We start from the raw sequence: 6,000 nt of genomic DNA, 5'->3' as shown, positions 1-6,000 counted from the left end.
TTTTTTTTTTTAATTCAAACGTTCATAGACTTTTTATAGTTGTGATTACAATTGATTCGCCTTCATTTTGTAGGCTCATTAATTTTGTAGCAATCTCAGGATAGTTTCCATTCAAAGTTTAAAGAGTACCCAAGGGCAATATTGTGTGATAGTTCAGTTTCTTAAATTATTTTTAATTGTCATTAGGATTAAGCTGCACTGCAGTCCCAAAGGCATGTGGTTCAAATTCACCAGCTGCTCCATGGGAGGACAGGCAGTCTCCTCCTGTGCAATTAAAAGCCCCTGAAATCCCGCCGGAGGGTCAGATATGGGTTGGTTTCAACTCAGCGATGGAGTCCCACAACACAGTAACATTAGGCCAAAATACAGACCGGTTCAGCCATTTCTGCATGTATCATTCAGCGGTGTTGACTCCATTCTTCAAGTTAGGCAACCATTCCTGAGTTGTTCTTTTTCCAATGAACATAAGCTCACTGCCCCTTCAGGTTCCTGTGGAAGCTTTCTAGTTACTGTTGTTACTTTGACCCCATGTACCCACTGCTGTCAAGTTGTTTGGGCTCCTGGTGAACTCTCCCTTGGTATTCTTACAGCTCTAAATCTTAATGGGAGCAGAGTGTCTCCTCTTTCACTGGTGGTGTAACAAATGGATTCAAAGTATCGACCTTTCAGTTAGTAATCCAACATAACCCACTTGTGTAGTTCTTAAAAGGAAGACATGTTTTATTAGTCAAGCTAAACTATTCCTTAGGAAGCTCTGCTGGTCTAGTAGAATTGTGATGCCAACCCAAAAGCAGGGATTTCTAATCCATTTAGCTACTCCTGCCGGGGGTGGGGGAAGACAGAAAATCTCCCAGCTTCTGAAAACTCGCTATGAGCTGGTTCCAACTTAGAAGCACATAACAACAACAAAAATAATAAATGATTATTTGGTTTTAAGAAAATTTCAGGGGATATTTTTACTCCTCCAGTTCCTGCTTCTTCCTTCGTTGCTGTAGGCGAATAGAGACCCCTTGTCATTAAGCCATGTGTAAAGCCACGTGCCTAAGTTTAAGACCCCAGACTCTGTACTGTGAACTAGGAGTATCCTAGTTTTACAGGATTTTGTAGAGTGTTTTTCAGTATGGACTTGTCTGATGATTTTCTCCTATTGAGATAATGGCTTTTGAGGAGGAAGACTGCAGAGTCAAAATGCTGTTCTTTGGAACCATATGAAAAGTACCCACATGACTTTTCATTGTTGACGTTGACCTTGATCACCTAGCAGAGGTAGTGTTGGTTTGTTGTTTCTCCAGTGTATAGTTACTCCTTTTCTGCCTTTCCCATGGCATATTCTTTAGAAGGAATTTACTGTGTGCAGCCAGCATTCAAGAAGATAGAGGGGGCATTTAAGCTCTACTTCTTGGAGGGGTCAGTTATGCATACATTATTTTAAATTATTTTGTATGAGAGATCTGTTTATGTATCTGTTTACCGTTAACCCAAAGGCTGCTCCTCTCTGGTGGTCCAATCCACTATTAGCTTTGAAGGAGAAATATGGGCAATCTCCTCTTGTGCTATTTACAGCCTCAGGAACCCTCTGGAGGGTCAGCGATGAGCCAGTTCAGACTCGATGACAATGAGATGAGTTTATCTCCTTAATTTTTGTTTTGTTTGTTTATTCAATCAATTGTGTATGTCTGTGCCCATAAGAATTTATGTTAGGCTTTGAGTTATAACCCAATATTATGTTTTTAAATTTTACTCATCAAATTATTCCAGCTCTGACTCTGAGGAGGTCTTTGAGTTGCTATCTGTGTCCTTTCAGCTCATCGTAATTATTTTGTTTGCTTCCTCGCTCTCTGACGCCACAGGATGCTCCAGATTCATTTGCATATCTCCTGTGTCTGTTCAAGAATCAACCATTTTGCAAGGAGTCTGAGAGTCTTTTATTGGAGGATGGTACAGAAACCAAAGGATAGGTTCTAGATGTACTTGTTGCTGCCGAGATATCATTGCTAGGTCGTCTCACTGGATAGAACTAGAAAATAAGAGTAGGTGTTTAGAAAGCCCTGATATTTCCAGTTGTTTTACAAGCCAGTGAGTAAGGACATCGGAAAAAGAATCAATTCCTTTGAATTATCGTGTTGTCGAGGAATAGTGAGCATCCCATGGGCTGCCAAGAGAACAGATAAATCTGTATTTTGCAAGAAGTGCTGCCAGGATAGAAGTGTGGTGGAGAGACTTTATCACATGTGCTTTAGACGTGTTGTCAGGAGGACCAGTCCTTAGAAAAAGGCATCATGTTGGGGAACGTGAGGGTGAGTGAAGGAGAAGACCACCCTCAATGAGAAGGGTTGACACAGTGACTACAACTAAAGGCTTACGCATAGGAAATTGGGGCAGGGTTTCCTTTCTGTTGTCCATGGGTTACTCTGAGTCATAGCCGACGTGCTTCACTAACAACACATGTATGGAAAGAAGTCTACGTTGCATTGAAGGTACTGTCCAAAAACAGGGCTCCAGAAATTGCCAGAACACCAGCTGAGATGTGTCAAGATAAAGTCGCAATGCTGGAGACCCTCCCTTGTTTATGCCAGGAAATTTAGAAGATGGCCATCTGGTCAACCAACTACAAGAGATACGTATTTGTGTTCATCCCAAAGTCAAGTGATCCAATAGAATATGAAAATTATATTTTGAAAAATCATTTGCTATCCCACACAGGTAAAATTTTGCTGGAGATTATTAAAAAATAGTTGTAGCAGAGCATCAACAGGGTACATCCAGAAATTCAAGTTGGAGTCGGAAGAAGACACGGAACTAGAGATCTCATTGTTAATGGATGATGTTGATTGTCAGGTGGATCTTAACTGAGAGTGGAGAATACCAGAAAAAAAGTTTGATTGACCCTGTGATGGCATTTGACTGTTAGAGATACAGCATTATGTATGAATAATATGTATGAATAATGAGAATTCCAGACTACTTAATTTTGCTTAGATAGAACCTGTCAGTAGGCCAATTGGCAGTTGTTTTGAAAAGAACAAAGAGATGCTGTGTAATTTAAAATCAGAAAAAGTACACATTCTGGTTCTATCCTTTTATCATACTTATTCAGTTTCTATGCTAAGCCAATGATCCAAGAAAACTGGAATATATGAAGAAATTAGGATTGAGGGAAGACTCCTTAAAAACCTACAATTTGTAGATGACACAACCTTGCTTGCTAAGAGGACTTGAGACACTTACTGATGTCACTGAGGTAGATCACACACGAAAAAAACCAAGAATACACTCAACTGGATCAATAAACAAGAATATCATGACCAATGGAGAAGAGATTGAAGTTGTCGACTCCGAAACACTTTGTTGCCACCAAGTTGGAACCAAGTCAAGATATGCAATCAACATGCACAGAAACAGCAGTCAAGAAATCACCAACATACTGCAGTAGACAATCTAACACAAAATACCTCTTTAAAGGGTTAAAAAACAGAGATACCACTTGGAGAACTAAGATGTGCCTGAGCCAAGCCGTAGTAGTATTTTATACAGCCTCATACTCGACGGCACACAGAAACAACAGCAGTAACATATATATGCGTGCAAAAGCTAGACAAAGAATAAGAACTTGAGACACTGATATCACGCTGGTAGATCACACACAAAAAGATAGATGCCTTTGAATTATTATATCAGCCAAGAAGTATTGACTATCCCATGGAATGCTGGAAATGAAGTCTGCCCTGGAAAAAGTACAGCTAGAATGCATTGTTGAAGTGAAGGTGGTGAGCTTTCATGCCATGTACTTTGGATAGATTATTGGGAGAGACCACATCCTGGAGGATCCATGATTGAAAAAGAGGAAAAGCTTTAACAAGACACATTGACACAGTGACTCCAACAATGGACCTAAACATAGCAATGACTGTGAAGATGGCGCAGAGCTAGGAGGGTTTTGTTCTGCTGTACACAGGGTCACTAGTAGTGGGAGCCTAATAGTGTGTGTGTGTGTGTGTGTGTGTGTGAGAGAGAGAGAGAGAGAGAGAGAGAGGGTGTATGCGTGCATGTATGCAGGTGTAGTCTGTGAAGTTGATTTTAACTCAGTGACACTACAGGACAGAGTGAAACTGCTCCTTGGGGTTTTCTAGACTGAAATCTTTATGGGAGCTTATCACCAGATCCTTTCTCCCTGGACTCAAACCACTGACCTTTTGGTTAGAAGTCCAGCTCTTTGTCTGTAAGTGTGTGTGTATCTTTTTTTAATATATATTTATATTAAGGTAAATATGGGTTTATATTGATGCGGTCAAGTCTAATTTAGTATCACATGACTTATTCTGCCCTTTCCCTCTTTATATAGTTTCTTTTACATCTCAAGTTCTTTTGAATCATGGTCTTTAAGTCTAGGCTAAAGACTGTTTCACCATAGGCTGAAATAACTGTAGCAAGCACTCAACTGTTAGTTAAATGTAATTGAGTTTAGAAAGCCCAGCCCTGCCCCATCACATATGTGCAGAATTCCCAGATTTTTAGGTGTAACTCAGGTCCCTGGGGCTATGAGGTAAATGAGCTCTCACCTCCCCCCAGGGGGGCGCTCTGTAGGAAACAGCCCGCAGGCCTTGCCAAGGTGTCCATTACCCGGTGTTTGGGTGTTTCTCCACATTTCCTCCTGTCTCTGGTTCCCCCAACACCTGATACTTCCTGTGTGAGCCAGGCTGTCTGGGCTCCATTACTGCCTGTGGCAGAACCTTTAGTGTCTGTGTCCCTCCCTGTCTGTGTCCCCTCAGCTCAGCAGCCCTCCTTCCCTTCCCCTGTGGTGTTAATCAAGGCCTGTGTGTGTCTCTAAGCAGAGTGCACAAAGCTTGGAATGATTAGAGAATGTTTTACAAACTAGGAACAAACAGATCCAAGGAACAAAGCCAGTTAGTGACAAGAGCAAGAAGTAGGACCCATGTGTCCTATTCTGTTTATATTCCTTTTGTCCCCTGACCTCCCTATTGAAATGATGGGCTGGAATCGTGAAGATACACTGAGAAGCCCTCTGGGCTGCCTGACTTTGAGGCCAGTGTGAACAAAAATGTCCCTGAACATGGTCTTGGCTTTCTGCAGAATGTCCTTGTGGTAAATACCTGGGACCTTTCAGCAAATCACCAGGACAAGATGTCCCCAGCCTGTTGGTTGTATTCCATAATTATTTTAAGCTTGGGAGCTGGAGAAGAGGCAGGAGAAGTGCAGCCCGGAGAATGATAAAGACAATGTCCTTCTAGAGTCACGTTGCTCTAAGAAGGTCCCAGCCTAAGCAGGTCCCAGCCAGCAGGTGCTGGTCTTTAGCACCTTCTTGTTCTCCTTCCCACCCCTGCCTTCCCCCCCCCCCCTCCCCCGCCAGCCCTTCACTGTGTTGTCCAGGTCACGTCTTCCCAGAGTACACCTTGCTCAGAAAAGACCTCCTCCACCTCCAGCCTCTCAGTAAAACTCCCATTCCTTTGTCAAGGTGTTTGGAAAAGTAAAGTGCCTGGAAAACAATCTGATTAAGTTGTGAAGCAAAGGTGCTTTCAAGATACAAAAATTCATCACCCCATTTTTAATATTTAGGGCGCAGATATCAGGATGGCTCCTTGTTACTGCCCTTGAGACTTTGTCTTCAGTGTGTTCCAGGTACTTTACTTCCTAACCTCGTGTTTTCAGGCTGAACTGAAAAGTCTCATGATTCTGTTGTAAAGTTGCATTTCCCTGCGTCAGCTCCACTCCAGTCCATTTGTCTGTTTCCATAACTCCCATAGACGGGCTTTTCCCCTACCACTGCTCTTGCCACCTTTGCCTCCCAGAGAGCCTTGAAGCTGGCTTCCGTGCAGCAATCTCTGCTTTTCTTTCTGGAGAATAGCCCAGGCCCTCCTGCAGCCCACCTCTGGGCCAGCCTCAGCCTGGGATCACCTTCCCTCCCGCCAGGCTGCAGCAGGAAGAGCTGCTGACAGTGCAGCTGCTTTGTCACTGAATTCTGAAGCTCCTTCCTGGTGTGAA

At 42.8% G+C, this 6,000-nt stretch overlaps 1 protein-coding gene across 1 annotated transcript in view; it reads left to right on the top strand.

Annotated features, from left to right (window-relative positions):
• The window catches only part of NAV1 (neuron navigator 1), a 213,390-nt gene that overhangs the window by 45,105 nt on the left and 162,285 nt on the right, over nt 1–6,000 (top strand). The window lies entirely within an intron of this gene.

Source organism: Elephantulus edwardii, unplaced genomic scaffold (genome assembly GCF_000299155.1).
Source record: "Elephantulus edwardii isolate Elephantulus edwardi_28Jun2011 unplaced genomic scaffold, EleEdw1.0 scaffold00090, whole genome shotgun sequence".
Classification (NCBI taxonomy): Eukaryota; Metazoa; Chordata; class Mammalia; order Macroscelidea; family Macroscelididae; genus Elephantulus; species Elephantulus edwardii.
Note: the sequence above shows the minus strand (reverse complement) of the source record. Positions and strands in the feature narration are given on the sequence as shown.